Genomic DNA, 21,103 nt, shown 5'->3' with positions numbered 1-21,103 from the left:
GTGACAGGCAACAGAGGGTTGTAGTCAATGGAGTATATTCGAAGCTTGGGCTTGTCACCAGTGGGGTACCTCAGGGATCTGTACTTGGACCCATTCTCTTTAATATTTTTATTAGTGATATTGCAGAAGGTCTTGATGGTAAGGTGTGTCTTTTTGCGGATGATACTAAGATATGTAACAGGGTTGATGTTCCAGGAGGGATAAGCCAAATGGAAAATGATTTAGGTAGACTAGAAAAATGGTCAGAGTTGTGGCAACTGACATTTAATGTGGATAAGTGCAAGATAATGCATCTTGGACGTAAAAACCCAAGGGCAGAGTACAGAATATTTGATAGAGTCCTAACCTCAACATCTGAGGAAAGGGATTTAGGGGTGATTATTTCTGAGGACTTAAAGGTAGGCAGACAATGTAATAGAGCAGCAGGAAATGCTAGCAGAATGCTTGGTTGTATAGGGAGAGGTATTAGCAGTAGAAAGAGGGAAGTGCTCATGCCATTGTACAGAACACTGGTGAGACCTCACTTGGAGTACTGTACACAGTACTGGAGACCATATCTTCAGAAGGATATTGATACCTTAGAGAGAGTTCAAAGAAGGGCTACTAAACTGGTTCATGGATTGCAGGATAAAACTTACCAGGAAAGGTTAAAGGATCTTAACATGTATAGCTTGGAGGAAAGACGAGACAGGGGGGATATGATAGAAACATTTAAATACATAAAGGGAATCAACACAGTAAAGGAGGAAACTATATTTAAAAGAAGAAAAACTACCACAACCAGAGGACATAGTCTTAAATTAGAGGGACAAAGGTTTAAAAATAATATCAGGAAGTATTACTTTACTGAGAGGGTAGTGGATGCATGGAATAGCCTTCCAGCTGAAGTGGTAGAGGTTAACACAGTAAAGGAGTTTAAGCATGCGTGGGATAGGCATAAGGCTATCCTAACTATAAGATAATGCCAGGGACTAATGAAAGTATTTAGAAAACTGGGCAGACTAGATGGGCCGAATGGTTCTTATCTGCCGTCACATTCTATGTTTCTATGTTTCTATGTTTCTAATAAATTAAATCTTGTAATAATACAAATAATCAGTGATATGTGAATAATATATGAATTCTAAAAAGTTCACCTTTTTCTCTCTTTCTCTTTTTCTGTCGAAGTGATGTGTAAATATTTAAATTATTCTATTGACTTATAACAGTGATTTTTAATTAGTAATTAATATCCTAGACTATGGAACATTAATGTGAAGTTAATAGTGTAGTAAATAATTCTTAGTGAATAAATAGTGTTACTTCTCTTTCTAATTTAATATTTTGCTTAGTTTGTTGATCAGTCCTTTTCCAATTACATCAAAATAGAAAGTTTTCTTTCTTATGTTTGCTTTGTCTTAATCTTTTCTTTTTTCTCTTCCGTTTTCCCTCTCTTTTTCTTATTTATTTATTTTGGTAAATCGGTCCTTGTGTCTTTCCTTCTATTTAAAAGAAAATAAAAAAAATAAAAAAAATATTATTAATTTCTCTCCTAATTCTTCCATCTTCTTTTGATTTATTATGACCCGCATTTTTTCCCCCTTCTTTCTCACACCTTTTTCTTCTCTATTCATTCTCTTCCTCTGTCTCCTCTCAGCCTTCCTCTCTCTTCTCCTTTTTTTCTCTTTTCTTTTTTCCTTCCTTCTCTTAGTTAAGTTTTAATTGCATCAACCATTCATTGGCTTTTTCATAAGTTGTAAATGTAAACCATTCATTACGATGAAAAATTTGAAGTGAGGCTGGATGGCGCCATCTGAACCTTAAATTATATTTTGTTAAGGTTTGAAATATTGGTGAAAAGTTCCTTCTTTTAGCTCTAGTGAAATATGAGATATCTGGAATGGCAAATACTTCTCTAAATTTTTCTTCTGTCAGTCTATTATTCTTTAATACTGACAAGATTTGATTTTTAGTTTCATATGAATGAAAAGCAACTATTACATCTCTTGGGGAATTATTTTTGATATTTGTTGACTTAAAGATTCTATGGCATCGATCCAGTTTTAATTCATGAGAATCAAATGATAGATTGAGGGAAGTGAAAAATTCTTTCATAAAGTCTTTCAACTTGTCATTTGTTATACTTTCAAGAATATTTCTAAATTTCAAATTTGTTCTTCGGGCACGATCTTCCAAATTGGCTATATTAGTTTCCAACTGATCTACTTTACGTTCTATTTCTTTATGTGTATTTTTAAGAGATTGAATTTTGAATTCTAGATGTTCTTGTTTTTCTTCTATTGTTTGAATTTGGGTTAAGACCTTAGAGATATAATTTTTGAGATCAATAGAGTTTTCTTGGATCTCTTTTTTTATTTCTCTTAAAGTATTATATAAAAGCGTTTTTATTATTTCTGTAGTAACAGTAGCTGGTTCTGCAGAAGACGGAGTCATTGCAATAAAGGAGTCTAAAGATGGATCTTCAGTAGTATCTTGAGTCTTTTGTGGGGAAAAAAATGTGGAAAGTCTCCTTTCTTGTTTTGCCGGTTTCTTTTCCGTTTTCGATGTAGCTTTAGGTTCCTGTGAGCGTTTAGAAGCCATTTAATAGAGGGTGGGGGGGACACAAAAAAAAAAACAGGGGTGAAGGGGAAATAAGGGAAGTCTCTTTTTAACTTATTATTTGAATCTCCGCTTTTTTTCTTTCTTTTTCCCCTTCTCCTCCCCCTCTCGTCCTGTTCCTTGTCTTCTTTCTTCCCTTCTCTTTGCAGATCAGGAGTTCTTCATTGAACTTCACTTATCTGCAACATTTCTTCTCTGGGTTTTTTCAGTTTTAACGCTCTTTATTTAATTTAAGCACAGCATCAAACTCTGTAGGGTGTAAGGGGTATAGGGAGTATGTACACAGAAAGTGGATACCGCCAAAATGAGAAAGATTTGAGTTGCTCAAATGTAGTTATACTCTTCCTTTAAGTTTTCTTTTAGTTTATTCAGCAATTGTTTATCTAGCCACTTCCTATTAAATATATTTCTTCTCTTTTATCTTTCTTTTATTTTCTTTCTCTTTCCTTCAATACTCCCCATCCTCTTTTATGTTTGTGCTTCAAGTGCTATATTGTACCTTAGTTCATATATTATTGCTGGTATATTAATTTTATGTAACTTCGTAGTTCAGTTTTTTAAATACCTTGTCAAGATTATATCCACCTTTGATATGTTTTCAATTGGAGCCAGCAGGGAAAATAGAACGGCATCTGTAGGGAGTAGAGGCTCAAAAGTACAAACGTTCCCGCCCGTATCGGCGTTAGCCCTCACCGCCCGACAGAAATAACCTTCTCAGTCTATCCTCTTAGCCGGATTCAAACATGTAGATACGATTGAATGGGTGCCTCTATGAGAAGGTGGCAGAAGTTTGGGAAAAGAAGAGGTATCCACAAAATATAGACAAAGAAAGGGTATAGGATCAGCGCTGAGTGCTCTAGAGGGGAATAAACAAGAAAAGACAAGCTGCAACCTATGGATATGAGGTTCCCTCCAACGTCCTCAAAAGAGAAATAGCAAAAATACAATAATAGGTCGCGCTATACAGAAAGTATAACAATAAGTAGATAAAAATATATATGTACTCACATTTAATAAATAGGCAAACAGAGAAAAAAAATAGATATGTGTATAAAAGTCCCAATATATGGTAAAATTCTTGTAGGTTCCAGTAGGATAGTAGAGACTTGATGGTGATATCAATGAGAGGCTGGGTCTTCTATAGCTGAGGGGATCTTGTCTCAATGACGGACATGTAAATGAAAGAATAGAGGAAACTCCAATAGTGTAAACTGTGATTGAGTAGATAAAATAAAGTGTGTATTCGGGAGGTATTACACTCACCTATTCAAGAGCGTGTACTCGCTCAAGTGTAGTTGGCATTCAGTGGCGTTGACCCCCCACTGTCGGGATATAGGTGTGGATAATTTCTCGATATGAAAAAAAGATAGAGACCAAATATAGTGCTCACTGTATAATTATAAATAAGTCTGAGAAGTAAAGGGTGTACTCACATTTGCATGAGCAGGATATACTGCTCAATATGATGGCGTGGGTGGTACAATCCCCACCTAGGATTCTTTAAACGATGGTCGGCTCCAAAGTGACGTGTAACCAGGTTAAAAATAAATGAATAAAATAAAATAAAATAAAAGGTATATGGCAAATAAAAGGTAAAAAAGCCAATATTCCTTTATTAATACAGTAAAAAATATATATAAAAATAGCCAAAACGCGTTTCGCCACACAGGGCTTTATCAACTGGCAATATTCCTTTTATTTTATTTTATTTTATTCATGAATGCCAACTACACTTGAGCGAGTACACGCTCTTGAATAGGTGAGTGTAATACCTCCCGAATACACACTTTATTTTATCTACTCAATCACAGTTTACACTATTGGAGTTTCCTCTATTCTTTCATTTACATGTCCGTCATTGAGACAAGATCCCCTCAGCTATAGAAGACCCAGCCTCTCATTGATATCACCATCAAGTCTCTACTATCCTACTGGAACCTACAAGAATTTTACCATATATTGGGACTTTTATACACATATCTATTTTTTTTCTCTGTTTGCCTATTTATTAAATGTGAGTACATATATATTTTTATCTACTTATTGTTATACTTTCTGTATAGCGCGACCTATTATTGTATTTTTGATATATCCACAAAATATAGACTTAGTCACAGCAGTTAATTGTAGTTTGGCGTGGTGTTGTTGCTACCTCGTACGGGTCATATCCAGCAGCTCCCTCCCTCTTACGGCACGCACACCTTCCGGTTTACATCATCACGCCTCTCTCCCCTGTCTTAAATAAACACAGGTTACTGGCTATGGGAGAGTAATGTATAATAAGCACCAGTTACTGGCTAAGGGGGGGATAATGTATAATGAACACAGGTTACTGGCTATGGGTGAGATAATGTATAAGCACAGGTTACTGGTAATGGGGGGGATAATGTATAATAAACACAGGTTACTGGTTGTGGGGGGATAATGTTTAATAAACACAGGTTACTGGTTGTGGGGGGATAATGTATAATAAACACAGGTTACTGGCTATGGGAGGATAATGTATAATAAACACAGGTTACTGGCTATGGGGGGGGGGGGGGTAATGTATAATAAACACAGGTTACTGGCTATGGGAGGATAATGTATAAGCACAGGTTACTGGCTATGGTGGGGATAATGTATAATAAACACAGGTTACTGGTTGTGGGGGGATAATGTTTAATAAACACAGGTTACTGGCTATGGGATGATAATGTATAATAAACACAGGTTACTGGTTGTGGGGGATAATGTATAATAAACACAGGTTACTGGCTATGGGGAGGATAATGTATAATAAACACATGTTACTGGCTATTGGAGGATAATGTATAATAAACACAGGTTACTTGTTGTGGGGGGATAATGTCTAATAAACACAGGTTACTGGTTGTGGGGGATAATGTATAATAAACACAGATTACTGGCTATGGGGAAGATAATGTATAATAAGCACAGGTTACTGGCTATGGGGGGATAATGTATAATAAACACAGGTTACTGGCTGTGTGGGATAATGTATAATAAACACAGGTTACTGGCTATGGAGGATAATGTATAATAAACACACAAAAAAAATAATACAAAAAACAAAAAAAAATGAATGCAGCTTCAGAATTAATCTAAATTGTATGCTGTCTAGGAGGTGGGAGGGTCTGGGAGGGAGGGTCTGCTGCTGATTGGCTGGAATGTGTCTGCTGACTGTGAGGTACAGGGTCAAAGTTTACTCAATGATGACGAATAGGGGGCGGACTGAACATCGCATATGTTCGCCGTCCGTGGCGAACGCGAACATGCTATGTTCACCGGGAACTGTTCGCCGGCGAACCATTCAGGACATCACTAGTCTTCTATCATCCTTGTGTAAATCAAAACCTCAAGTTGGTAGTACCTTAACTTATACGCCAGTCTCCCCTGCCTTTGATTCCTACAGCACTGTGTAACCAAATAACTTACCCTCTGGGGACCCCTGCCTCACCCTGTCTGAGGGAACCGTGGAAAGTGGTAATCTCAAAGTCCCCATTTAAACCTCTGGGCAACAAAGATTTTAATTTAAAGATCCACTTCATTTCTTTTTGCAGCAATTTCTTTTCAAGGTCTTTCCCCTCCAATTCCTATTAACTTTTTCTAATACTAGAAAGTCTAGTTCAGTGGGATTTCCATTGCGTTTCTGTGCAAAGTGTAAGGACAATGGGTGTACTTTAAAAACTTTTTTAATGTTTCAGATGTGTTCTTCTATCCGTGTATCTATTTGTCTTTTTGTTTTTCCCACATACTGGATTTTACATGGACAGGTTAAAACATATATACAATTATTTGTGTGGCATGTTATGAATTGCTTAATTTTATACTTCTTGCTACTGACGCCCCCTTCAGGTTCTTCCTTTACCTGTTTACGAGCCCCTGTTCCTCTGCATGCTAAACAACATCCACAATGAAAGAATCCATCTTTATTATTTAAAAATGTCTTCATATTATCCTTCTTCTTCTCAAAACTACTCATCACTAGATGATTTCTGATACTGGGAACTTCTCTATATATATATTTTTTTTTTTTTTGCAATTTTCAGGATAGTACAGAGGTACAGCATACACAATTTTGTTATTTACATCATGTTGTTACTGTCTTGAACAGACATCATTTTGTACAAATCAAGTATTTGTCATACCTTTGTCATACATTTATTACAAGCAGTTACATTTATTAGCCTATTTCCTGTATGTACTTTCTCTATAGTAATTCCGCTGCACTTCGTACATTTCCGTTTTCGTTTTAAACAGAGGGGTTGTGGGGTGGGTAGGGGGAGGGAAAGGGGGGGAGGTATGGTCGAAATAGGGAAGGCCTATGATTCGATAATTGGGGTTATTCGCTCCGCCTCTATTCACCTCTACCCAAAATTGTTGTGCAGGCCTTGTTTTCCTGCCCATGGTTTCATATAGTTTAGAGGATTCTATAATCAGGGTGCATTCCGTTAAGGTCGGTGTGTGAGATGCTAACCAGTTTCTACTGATTGTTTGTAGTGTTGCAATGAGTATATGATAAATCAGGTATCTTACGGTTTTTGTGATGTTTTGTGGGAATATTTGGAACAAATATTGTTCGGGTTGGAGGGGCATCGTCAATCTTGAGGACTCTGTGATTAACTGCGCAATTTGAGTCCAGAACTGTGTTATTTTCGGGCAAGACCACCATATATAATATATAGTGCCCGGCTGCTGTTTGCACCTCGAGCATTGCCCCGAGGTTTGAGGATTGAAGTGTTTTAATTTGGATGGAACCAGGTGCCAGCGATATAACAACTTCCTAGACATTTCTATATGTGTGGTGCATAGTGTTAAGTTCCTATTTGCCATAAATATGCGGCTCCATTGGGAATCATCCAATTTCTTTTGGAGGTCTGTTTCCCAGGTTGAGAGAAAAGAGGGCTTTGCAGTGTAAAGTCTTTGAATAATTATATTGTATAATTGGGATATTAGTTTAGTGGGAGGCTTGTCCTGTATACATAGTTGCTCAAGAGGCGACAATTGCCAATCTTGCCTGAGTGTGGTGTTTATGGGGTAGTGTTTGCGATACCATGACTGTATCTGTAAATACTTGAAGTTCATGGTTTGTGGTATTTTATATTTAATCTGCAGGTGTGAAAATGGGATCAGTTTGTTGTTATCTACTATCTGGTGTAATGAAGTAATGCCATACTTAGCCCATTCTTTGGCGTTGAATTGTGGTATAAGTATTGTGAGGGCTTGGAGCTTCATAGCTGGTGACGGATAAGGTGAAGGCCATGATTTGGTCCTATGTGTGTCGCATATAGACAAAGACAGCTTGGTGGTTGGCAACATTTCTTTGTATTTAGGTCTATTGTGTCGTGGTATCCAGACCAGTGCAGTTAAATTGTTGCCTTGTGTGTATGTTGCCTCTATTGTGAGCCATTCCGGTGATTGCTGTTGGTGGAATGCCATAATAAGGGGACCAAGGATCGAAGCCGAGTAATACGTGTCCAGGTGTGGTATCCCTGTACCCCCTTTTTTGAAGGGTTTGTATAGTGTGGATGCTGCCACCCTCGTTTTTTTGTTATTCCATATGAATGCGTTAATCATAGCTTGTGTGTCGCGTAAGAAGGTCTTAGGGAGTTTTATATGGAGGGTACGGAACAAGTACTGGAGTTTGGGTAAGAGTATCATTTTTGTGGCCGCTATGCGACCTAACCAGGAGACATACTTGCCCTTCCACCCTGCAATTTGGCTCTTTAATTTATTTACAAGTTTGATGTAGTTGGTTGTCATCAGAGCATGTGATGTTGACGTAAAGGCTATACCCAGGAATGTGAGATGGTCCTTACGCCATTCATATGCATAGCTCGTTTTCAGGTCTAGTAAAGTTGGTGGCGGTATGTGCATACCCATCGCCTTTGTTTTTGTGATGTTGAGTTTATAGTATGAGCATGCGCTGTATTTGGTAAGTATGTTGTGTAGGCATGGTAGTATCGTGTTTGGGGATTCAATGGATAGCATGATGTCATCTGCGAACATTGTGAGTTTGTATTCCATGTTGCCTATTTTTATTCCTTTAACGCCCGTATGTCCCCGGATGTGCTGCGCTAGGGGTTCTAAGACCAAAATATATAACAGGGGGGATAGTGGACACCATTTGTGATGCTAAACTCCTTTGATGTGAAGCCGCTATTGGCTACACAGGCCGTAGGGACTGAATATAATGCCTTCAGCAATGACATGAAACTTGATGGGAAGTTTTGTTTTTGTAGCACTGACTCCAGGAACCCCCAGTGCACCCTATCAAATGCTTTTTCAGCATCTAGTGAGATGAATACACTGGGTTTCACTGAGCTGCGCGCTTTTGACATTAGATTTAACAGTTTCCGTGTTCCGTCCGAACCCTGCCTTCCCTTTACAAATCCTACTTGGTCTCTATGAATCACAGATGGAATAATAGTGGAGAGTCTGTTTGCATATATTTTCGATAGGAGTTTTGTGTCTGTGTTCAGTAGGGAGATGGGTCTTAGGTTTTGTGGTTTGTTGGGTGGTTTTCCAGGTTTGGGTAGTGTGGCTATGTGGGCTTTTAACATTTTGGGCTGGTATGTGACCTGTTTTTATGATTGCATTATACAGCTCTTCTAGGTGAGGTGATAAGGTGGATTTAAAGCATTTGTAATACCAATTCGTGAAGTCGTCTGGGCCTGGTGATTTTCCTTTTGGTAAAGAGTCAATGGCTTTTTCTATTTCTGTCTGGGTGATTGGCCTTTGGATTTCCTCTTGTTGTGATGGGTTAATCCTGGGGAGATGGGCTTGGTCCAAAAAGTCTTGTATTTCTTGGTTCATTGGTTGGTGTGTCTCATCATCTTTGTCTAGGTTATACAATTTGGTATAAAAGTCTGCCATAGTGTCATTTATATGTTGAGGGTTTGTTATTTTGGTGCCCGTGGGGGTGAACATGTGGTGTATTTTAGACTGGGCTTGAGTTTGCCGTAGTGAGGATGCTAAGGCCTTCCCCACTTTATTACCCTGTGAATATTGTGTAATTTTCAGTTTACTTAGTATGTGTGAAGTTTTCTGAAACAATAAGTCATTTATGGCTTTTGTAGTTTTGTATATTTTGGTCTGTCCTTCTTGGGTTGGGGAGATAAGCTGGGCACGTGTTTGATCTCTGAGAAGTTTAAGCAACGAGGTATAATCATGTTGTGCTGTTTTCTTCAGGTATGCTGCTCGGCTGATGATTAATCCCCTTATTCCTGCTTTATGTGCCACCCATGTATTTTGGGGTTGTGTTTGGGGTGTACAATTTGTTGTAAAATAGAGATTTATCTCCTTTTCTAGTGAATCTTTAAAAGATTGGTTATGTAAAATAGTGTCATTCAATTTCCAGTGTGAGGTCCCCCGAAAATGGAATTTGTCTTGTAATGTCAATGACGTGGGTGCATGGTCTGACCATGTTATGTCTCCGATTTTACATTCTGTGATTGTGGTGAGGAGATGTGCCGGTACTAGTATGAAATCAATATGTGAACTAGTTTTGTGGACTCTCGAGTGGTGCGTGTATTCACGATTGTTTGGGTGTATTGTGCGCCATGTATCATAGAGATTAAATTCCATGAGGAGTTTTGTTAGAGCTTTACATTGAGGCTTCAGGGCAGCATGTCTCCTGGTTTCTTTCAGTACTGTCGTATCCAGGTGTGGGTCCAGAATATGGTTTAGGTCTCTGCATAGGATTAGATTTTGTAATTGTGGGCTTGGGATTTTAGTTAAAACTTTGTGTAAAAAGTTTCTCTGATTAGTGTTTGGACTATATACAGAGGCTATCGTGTATTTAATGTCATTTATAATACAATGGAGTACGATGTATCTGCCTTGAGTGTCCTTTTTTACTTGGAGTAGTTCATATGATAGTGATTTATGTATTAGTATTGAGGCTCCCCTTGATTTGGTGGAATTTGTGGAGTGATATTGAATGGGGTATTCTCTTAGCACAAATGTGGGTATTTTAGCATGTGTGAAATGTGTTTCTTTTTTTTTTTTAATTCTTTATTTTTGCAGTGCTTTAAATTCACAGACATGCTTGTTTTTCACGACAGCAGATACATGCCAGTGTAATAATACAAATTGTACATTGTCGCGGTAATTGTTGACAGCACTTTTTTTTTTTGTAAGCGTAATAAACAAGAAGGTGACGATAGTTAAGTAGTGTTACAAATCACGAGTAATAGCATGCATAACATTGTAGACATAGATGTGTTAAACAGGCTATAGAAGGTTTAACAGCTAACTCTGCTTCATGACTGTAGGTAATATCGTCGGTACATCTAGGCTGCTGATTTTGAGCGTCAAACATACATAGAGATTGCTTAGACTGAAATAACAAGCTGTACTCGCTTTGGACATGTTAAGTAAAGAGCATTAGGTTACATGGTAGGCAAGCAGATTGTATGTAAGCATACATTGACTATTGTAGAAGTAAATTGTGCTAACAAATTATATCTCAAGAACCTCTGAGTAACAACAAATACATTAAAACAGAGTAATGCTATGACGGTTATTGCTGTGTGGTGTACAGGTTTGAGTGACAAAATTGAGTATCTAGGTGCACGATGATAGTGAGCATTCTAAAATCAGCAATTGCGCCAGCGTTTCTAGCTAGGGGCACACTCATTACTATAAGATGCTAAACATGTTGTGTAGTGTTGGTGGTGGGAGCTGGTGTATGGTAAGGTACGAAGTTACATAGAGTCCCAATAGGTAGGAGAAAGGTCATGCATAGTTTTAGCATGTTAGTCCCATTGCGTGGAGCTCCATCACCAGCTTGCAGCTGCCTTCCCTATCCAGCCTTGTCACCCGATCCCTGAGCGGTGCGTGAAATGTGTTTCTTGAACACAAAGTATGTCGATTTTCTCATTTCTAGCTGTGTCCATGAGGACCCGTCGTTTGTGCGGTGTGTTTAAACCGCATACATTAATGGTTTGTATCTTCAGGTTGTTTTAACTGTGTGATTGCTGAAAGAGTGTTGATTATTTTTGTGAGGTATGGTTGAATGTGCCTCGACCTGGGGTAAGCATAACTTGGAAGTGATGATAGGGATAGGGGTAAAAAAATGAATGTATACATGTTCCCTGTTGTGGGGAAATGGTGCTACAATTGTGCACCGTGGGGATTGGAAACATTCGTCTCCTGTGGTGTGGCCTATGGGCTAAAATGCTTAGTTTGAACAGAACCTTTATTTATGGGTTTTTTATTATTATTATTTATTTATTTATTTATTTATGAAGATGAGGATATGGCTAAACCCAGCCGCAGGTTCATGGTTGGTTTTATTAACATTTCTACACGAGGGCCTATTTTGGTGTTGTCTTAAAATAGTTTGCAAGATTGCTGTTGGGTAGTGTTAGACCTCTACGGTCTTATGCGGCACTGTCAGGGGCTGAATTATTATTGGGATTTTCCTTCTTACCCAATTTTGTTCGATTGGTCTCCCATTACAGGCGTGTATCCCAAGAGCCTCCCTCCCCCTCTCCCCCTCACCACCCCCAGTCTGGTGACTAGATATACACTCAGTGGGTACCATTATTGATCTTGGGCACTGGTATTCTAATGTGTCGATATTGCCATGTTAGGTCCCCGTATATACAGGGAGTGCAGAATTATTAGGCAAGTTGTATTTTTGAGGATTAATTTTATTATTGAACAACAACCATGTTCTCAATGAACCCAAAAAACTCATTAATATCAAAGCTGAATATTTTTGGAAGTAGTTTTTAGTTTGTTTTTAGTTATAGCTATTTTAGGGGGATATCTGTGTGTGCAGGTGACTATTACTGTGCATAATTATTAGGCAACTTAACAAAAAACAAATATATACCCATTTCAATTATTTATTTTTACCTTTGAAACCAATATAACATCTCAACATTCACAAATATACATTTCTGACATTCAAAAACAAAACAAAAACAAATCAGTGACCAATATAGCCACCTTTCTTTGCAAGGACACTCAAAAGCCTGCCATCCATGGATTCTGTCAGCGTTTTGATCTGTTCACCATCAACATTGCGTGCAGCAGCAACCACAGCCTCCCAGACACTGTTCAGAGAGGTGTACTGTTTTCCCTCCTTGTAAATCTCACATTTGATGATGGACCACAGGTTCTCAATGGGGTTCAGATCAGGTGAACAAGGAGGCCATGTCATTAGATTTTCTTCTTTTATACCCTTTCTTGCCAGCCACGCTGTGTAGTACTTGGACGCGTGTGATGGAGCATTGTCCTGCATGAAAATCATGTTTTTCTTGAAGGATGCAGACTTCTTCCTGTACCACTGCTTGAAGAAGGTGTCTTCCAGAAACTGGGAGTTGAGCTTGACTCCATCCTCAACCCGAAAAGGCCCCACAAGCTCATCTTTGATGATACCAGCCCAAACCAGTACTCCACCTCCACCTTGCTGGCGTCTGAGTCGGACTGGAGCTCTCTGCCCTTTACCAATCCATCCATCTCGCCCATCAAGACTCACTCTCATTTCATCAGTCCATAAAACCTTAGAAAAATCAGTCTTGAGATATTTCTTGGCCCAGTCTTGACGTTTCAGCTTGTGTGTCTTGTTCAGTGGTGGTCGTCTTTCAGCCTTTCTTACCTTGGCCATGTCTCTGAGTGTTGCACACCTTGTGCTTTCGGGCACTCCAGTGATGTTGCAGCTCTGAAATATGGCCAAACTGGTGGCAACTGGCATCTTGGCAGCTGCACGCTTGACTTTTCTCAGTTCATGGGCAGTTATTTTGCGCCTTGGTTTCTCCACACGCTTCTTGCGACCCTGTTGACTATTTTGAATGAAACGCTTGATTGTTCGTTGATCACGCTTCAGAAGCTTTGCAATTTTAAGAGTGCTGCATCCCTCTGCAAGATATCTCACTAGTTTTGACTTTTCTGAGCCTGTCAAGTCCTTATTTTGACCCATTTTGCCAAAGAAAAGGAAGTTGCCTAATAATTATGCACACCTGATATAGGGTGTTGATGTCATTAGACCACACCCCTTCTCATTACAGAGATGCACATCACCTAATATGCTTAATTGGTATTAGGCTTTCGAGCCTATACAGCTTGGAGTAAGACAACATGCATAAAGAGGATGATGTGGTCAAAATACTAATTTGCCTAATAATTCTGCACACAGTGTAATGAGTACATGTGATTTGGCACCGAATGGGATCTCCGCATCCCTCTCACATATTATACTCCGAGTCCAGGCAGCGAAGGCACCCCACGCATCCCCCTCCCGCTCTCCCCCACCAACAGGGGGAACGGCGGAGGGAAGGCGCCCGGGCCCCCCACCCCCATCCCGCTAGTAAAGCATTTAAGGCTCGGTGAGGCTTCTCACTTCCCGATCTTTTAGGCCCCAGGAGTCCACCTACACACACCCTCAAGCATTATGTACATCACCCAATGTGCCAGTGGGGACAGTTATACATGTACCAGCAGTGCCCCGGGCCCACACCCTTCCACATACTGCCCCATCCAGTGCCACCAGCTAAATCAGATAGTACATATCAACAGAGTAACCCAGCGGGTGGTCCCGCCATGACAACATGTGTGAATTAATCTTCATCAGACCCTAAAGTCCATTGGCCATATACACATCAGTAGTTAGCCTCCCCAGGCAAATGGTGTGAAGACCCACTGTGTCCAAGCCTTGTGTGCATGAGTGATGTCGGGGAGAGAGCCGGGAGTTTGTCATCTCATTATGCCCCTTCAATGGCGGTGTGCCTGAGTGTGGTATGTTAGTAGCGTGTAATACTTGCGGTTTCCCTCATGTATCTGCCGATGTTATTTAGTGGTTGCTCGGGGCTGCCTGCCATTCCAGCCTCATCCTATGCCATGATAAAGTGTGTGCGGGTTCTAGTTGACGGTTGATACCCCACTTTTTCAGCTTTGCGACTCCATCTTCTGGAGTGAATATTGGTGTCAACGCTCCATCTTTCACCACCAACAGTTTCGTTGGATACCCCCATCTATATCTTATGCCTTCATTGCGGAGCGCAGTTGTAATTGGCGTGAATTCTTTTCTTTTCCGAAGAGTTGCCACCGATATGTCAGGGAAAATCTGTACCTTGGCGTAATCTTCTGGCGGTTGAGGCTTATTCCTGCTGGCTCACAGTATGTGTTATTTGACAGGAAAGTAGTGGGCACGTAGCAGGATGTCTCTGGGTGTGGAGTTTGGAAGATGGCGTGGCCGAGGCACTCGGTGTACCCTATCTAGCAGCAGCATATCAGTCGGGATTTCTGGAGCATACGTGTGCAGCATACCTCTCACATACCCTTGTAGATCATCTGGAAGCACTGATTCCGGTACACCTCGCAGCCTTAGATTGTTGCGCCGCGACCTATCCTCTATGTCTGCTAGCTTGGCTTCGGTGAGTAGCAGTTTTTCTTCAAAGCTTTCAACATGAGATGCTAAGTCGTTGTGTGCCGTTGCGACTTCATCCATTTTGGATTCCATGTGTGAGGTTCTATTGCCGATGTCTTGAACATCCTTGCGTAGGGCCTCCACCGTGCTCTGCCAGGACCCAATTAACTTTTGGGAGAGATTTTCTAGAGCTTGAGCTAAGTAGCTTTTTGTCAAGGCCTCTCCGGGTTATGGCCTATTTTGCTGTGTGCTATCGTCTTCAGAGCAGTCGTCGCCATCTTGTGTGGCATTTAGTAGGCCCGAATTCGCCTGCTGCGTTTTTTGGTGAAAAAAAATAATTTTCTCCGCTTTTGTTGCGTTCTTTTTTCCTTTATTGTGTGACATCTTCAGAGGTGGGGTCTTGATGCTGTTCTGTATAGTAGGATTGAATTAGATTGTCAGCCCATGTGCCGGAGCTAAGGATTATGCATCCATCTTGTCCGGTGGTTAGCCACGCCCCCTTTAGTTGTTTTTTTTAAACAATTGTTTTAAGAGTGGATCTTCCGACAAAATAAACCAATATTTATTCATGATTTTCTTCACATCTCTGTTGTTTCCTGAATTATTATGATTAATGGGACTTCATTTGTCTTTTTTGGATAACCTGATTTTTCTTCTGCTCTATGAGAAGGTTATTCCTTTCTACTTTATGAACTTCCTGATAGGCCCTATTAAGAATATCTTCTGGATAATTTTTAGTTTTGAAGCCTTCAATCAATTTATTCACTTTATTTTCATATACATCTAAGTCAGTGCAGTTTCTCCTGACTCGCAATAACTGTTCCTTGGGGATATTTGTGAGCCATGGAATGTAGTGAAAGCTGTCAAAAAATAAATAAAGCTATTAACGTCCACCATCTTAAAGCAGGTTTTCATTTTGATCCTCCCATCAGACATGAACATATTCAAATCCCAAAAATGGACCATGCTCTCACTACAGTCGTACCCCCCAGGGATTGGAGTTGAGATAAATTATAGTAATTCCTCTCTGGGGCCTCTCCTGATCCAAAACAGATCATCAATTAAATGACAATAGGTGACCAGATTCTGCGCCCAGCCATGTCCTCCATACACATATGTCTCCTACCAGAAGGACATGAACAGGTTGGCATAGCTAGGCGTAAAACTAGTCCCCATAGCCATTCCCAGGATCTGCAAATGGAATGATTCTGAGAATTAGAAATGATTGTTCCTCAAAATAAGGTTTATACCATCCAGAATATATTGTTGATGAGTTCAGGTTAAATCAGCAGAGGTTAGAAAAAATAAAATTGCTTCAATGCCTATTGAATGTGGGATGATGGAGTAGAGGGACGAGACATCTGTTGTCACTAGATGTTTCCCTTCCTCCCTCCAAGATACCTTAAAAGCTTGAAACGATTGCCTGGGGTTGCTGTATCTCTCGTACAGAGGGAACTTGATAGCTTTTCGGATCTGGACTGCCCGTACAGGTGGAACCAGTCTGATATGCTTCAGATATGTTCTCTTTGTAATGGCACAAGATGAGCTAAAACCAGCTTGAGATCTGAGCGGGGACCCTCAGAAGGGCAGGCTAATTGAACGGTTGTCCGTTCTCACCTCTGTTGCAACTTGTTTTCTCTCTCCTTAAGTTTAAAGGGCAATCCAGACATGTTCCCCTTTTCTCTCCTTAAGTTTAAAGGGCAATCCAGACATGTTACTGGGAGGGAAAGGGCTTTAATCACTGTTTAGCACCTTGCTTCAGCTCGTGGAGTATTCAGCGGGTAAAGTTCTTGTAAACAACAATAAAAGAAAACCGCGCCCTTATTATGATACGGACATACGTACTCAAGTCCTTTTGGCCTTACAATTTCAACGGTATACCTAAAAAAAAAGAGAAATATACAAAATAATAGTGTAATCCTGTGGGTAATCTGAGAGTGAAAAAGAAATATATGATTATACACTCACATTCGGCAGAGCTAAATACAGAGCTCTGCTGTTTTAGCGCGTAGACGGAATAATCCCCGTCCTAGGATATATGTGAAGTAGTCAGCGTCTTGATGGTCTCAAATAGAAAAAACAGACAGGAATATCCACATAGTGTAGTAAGTACCAATATTAGTATGGGTGATAAGTGAATAAAAGGTATCGTACTCACATTTACCAGAGCGTACCTCGCTCTAGTTAGTAGCGCATAGGTGGTATGATCCCCACCAAGGAATATAGACGAAAACCAGGAACAAAATATAATATGGAGATCTATGGAGGCTTCTTCAGAAGTGTGGCCAGACTTCTGAAGAAGCCTCCATAGATCTCCATATTATATTTTGTTCCTGGTTTTCGTCTATATTCCTTGGTGGGGATCATACCACCTATGCGCTACTAACTAGAGCGAGGTACGCTCTGGTAAATGTGAGTACGATACCTTTTATTCACTTATCACCCATACTAATATTGGTACTTACTACACTATGTGGATATTCCTGTCTGTTTTTTCTATTTGAGACCATCAAGACGCTGACTACTTCACATATATCCTAGGACGGGGATTCTTCCGTCTACGCGCTAAAACAGCAGAGCTCTGTATTTAGCTCTGCCGAATGTGAGTGTATAATCATATATTTCTTTTTCACTCTCAGATTACCCACAGGGTTACACTATTATTTTGTATATTTCTCTTTTTTTTGAGGTATACCGTTGAAATTGTAAGGCCAAAAGGACTTGAGTACGTATGTCCGTATCATAATAAGGGCGCGGTTTTCTTTTATTGTTGTTCACTATTGTTCTCTCATAAGGTGGGGAATCCTTGTGCTGATCACTGCTGCCCATTTAATATCACCTGTTACACTATAGTGAGCGCCTATATTCTGTTTGTTTTAAAGTTCTTGTAAAGACTAGAGCTCCCAGGACTGTGTTTCGTCCAGTCCCTGGGAGGTAATAGAGCTAGTCTCCTATCCGGTTCCAGGATGGAGAGGCTCCAGGAGGACCACAGTCAAGCCCTGTTTTTTCCCCTATTCCAGCTGGGAAGCAGTCCTTGGCAGAGGGAGCTCTGCTACACCTACGCTGGACTCAAAATCTTTTCAGACCTTTTGGCCTCCACACTTCAATTCAGGAAGTCTGCAACACCAATTACTTCTAAGCTTCGATCTCATGAAATTGTTTACCGCTGGTGGTATCCTGCAAAGCTGACATACCAGAAGCAGGGATCGCTCTACACAATCGCATCAACAGAAGATGGTGTCCAGACGCTTGGAGACTGGGGAATCCTGTTACTGAATATACAGAGTGACACTCCGGCAAAAATCATCTGTCTTGCTACAGAATGGCGCACAGCTTGATGTAACCCACAATCCCCAAAGTGGTATCTTATTATGTGCAAGCTAATGGTATTTGTGCAAGCTAATACTTCCTAATACTTCATATTGCAGCCTTATCCTTATTATTTATTTCTTATGTTTAGTTGTTTTAATAATTTATGATATCCACAATGGAAATTATTATATTTCCCAAATTTCCTCTTGATATTGAACAAAGGATATTAGTGTTGGTTACCCATATTCGGTATTAAAGAGTACATACCCTCCACATAAGAGATAACATTCTACCTGGACTCTCTACCTCTTCCTAAACTAGGGGTGGTCCAGATCAAAGACTTAACAAAACGATTAGTAGAAATATTTAAGACTATCCACAAATTGCCATTGGGGAAATCCCCCAGAAACTGATGGCCTTATCAACGGGTTTTATAAAAAGTTTGCAGATTTATTGGCTCCCCATCTCCTCTAACAGGAAAACAAGCTTATCCTCAAGTTTTATGTTTCTTTATGTACTGTCCTTTGATTATTACCCTTCCCACATCTTATAACGTCTAGCACTCTATTGAGTTCTAGATGGTTTAAAATGCACCCATTTAGTTAGGAATGCACCCCTATGCTCCTGTGGGGGAGACTACCTGCACCCTAAACATGTCTCAGGATCGATTAACTCCCAAGGGATATTGCAACACATGCCCATACCCATCATCTTTTATAAGAGAAAGCCCCTTTGGCCCCAGATCACGGACACGATAATCCCATTCTGTTAGCACTACCTTTGCCAATAACAGTAATGAAAATAGTCACGTATAATGTAAAAGACCTTATTTCTCTGGATAAATTGAAACCGGTATTACTAGACTTTAGAAGACAGCACGTAGATATTGCATGTAAATAGGAGATGCATTTCAATAGTCTGCACACATCGGTAGTTTACACATAATATTAACCACATCAGTTCCATACACTCTCAGAAAATAAAACCGAGGGTGTTTTTATTTTTATCCACAAAGATGGAGCTTTCACGCTCCAACATTACTTTATTGATCCCCATGATCGATTTGTCTTTCTAGTAGGTTTTTTTTTATGATGTTTAATACACCCTGGCCTCTGCATACTTCCCTATAACTGATAGCCAAAACTTTTTCCACTCACTTCTGCAGTAATTGCACACTTTTTGCCAAGGCAGCCTAATACTCTGCAGAGACTTTAGCTTTATACAATTCCCTCTTTTAGGCACATCCACTAGTCATACTAGCTGCAGAGACAATCAATTAAATTTGTCCTGTAACAAATTACTTTGGGAACTAGTGGGAAAGCCAATAAATCCCTGGCCAATAGAGTAAGGGACAGACTATCTATTTCCAAAATAGTGCGTAGTAAGCGTTCTAACCCCCATGACATTGGTCAGGAATTTGCCTCCTTTTATGCCAAACTGTATAATCTGCATGCTGACCCCTCCACACAAGAGATAACATTCTACCTGGACTCTACCTGGACTCTACCTCTTCCTAAACTAGGGGTGGACCAGATCAAAACCATTCGTAGAAATACTTGAGACTATCAACAAATTGCCATCGGGGAAATCCCCTGGAACTGACGGCCTTACCAATGGGTTTTATAAAAAGTTTGCCAATTTATTGGATCCCCATCTCCTCAAGGTGTACTAGGAAGTGAAGGAAAGTGTATCCCTACCACCAGAAATGTTATTGGCCACAAAAGTCACTATACCAAAGCTTGATAAACCCGCCAACAACTGCAAAAACTTCCACCCAATTTAATTATTAAATACAGATGCCATGATAAATGCCTAGATATTAGCCAATAGACTGGCACCTGTCCTCCCATCCTTGATCTGAAATGATCAAACCGGGTTTGTACTGGGGATACAGGGGCTTGATAAAACAAGAAAGTTGTCCTTGGCAATAGAGAGGCTGCGGAGGCCTGGTCAGGATGGTCTCTTACTTGGCTTGTACTCTGAAAAAGCATTTGACCACCTCGGCTTGGCCTTCCTGAGACAAGTGCTGACACACTATGTTTTCCCTCCCTTGTTTGTGCAGCCGATTTTTGCCCTCTACTCTAATTCTACAATGCAGGTAAAACAAGCGGGCATCCTCTCCCCCACATTCCAAATCTCGAATTGCACTCGACATGGGTGCCCCCTGTCTCCACGCTTGTATGTATTGACCTTAGAACCATTATTAGAATCCCTTAGAGTCAACCCACAGGTGCACAGGATTGAAATATGCAATATCACTCTTCAGGTGAGTGCTTTTGCCTATGACATTCTACTGTAAATAGACCAGCGCCAAAACTCTCTTCCACATATTATACAAATCCTCCATGAGTTTGGATTGGTTTCATACTACTCACTTAACATGGCTAATACTCAGGCACTATGTATTGGCATCCGTTCTCCCACTCTCAAACTCCTCCACCGGACATGTCCGTTTGAATGGAGGTCAGACAATGTCAAATATCTGTGGATAACAGCTACCAATAACCCAACAGATGTCTACATATCAAATTACATTAAAACTTGGAATGGCTGCTGCCATCTGCTCCAAAAATGGACCCCCTTCTTTCTAACCTAGATAGAAAGAGTGCTAGCATTTAAAATGTCCATTTTACCCAGGCTCCTATACTTTTTTCCCCCATTGCCCTTCCAGTTTCATATTTTAAATCTATACAAGCGGACCTCAACAAGGTTATATGGGCTAACGTCACGCCTAGAGTAGCGCTGAAATTGCTACAAGCACCAACAATTATAAGGGGGCTGGCAGTCCCAAATGTCCACATGTACTACTAC

This window comes from Pelobates fuscus, chromosome 2, assembly GCF_036172605.1.
Source record: "Pelobates fuscus isolate aPelFus1 chromosome 2, aPelFus1.pri, whole genome shotgun sequence".
In the NCBI taxonomy this organism is placed as follows: Eukaryota; Metazoa; Chordata; class Amphibia; order Anura; family Pelobatidae; genus Pelobates; species Pelobates fuscus.
The sequence above is the reverse complement of the archived record's forward strand: the minus strand, read 5'-3'. Positions refer to the sequence as shown.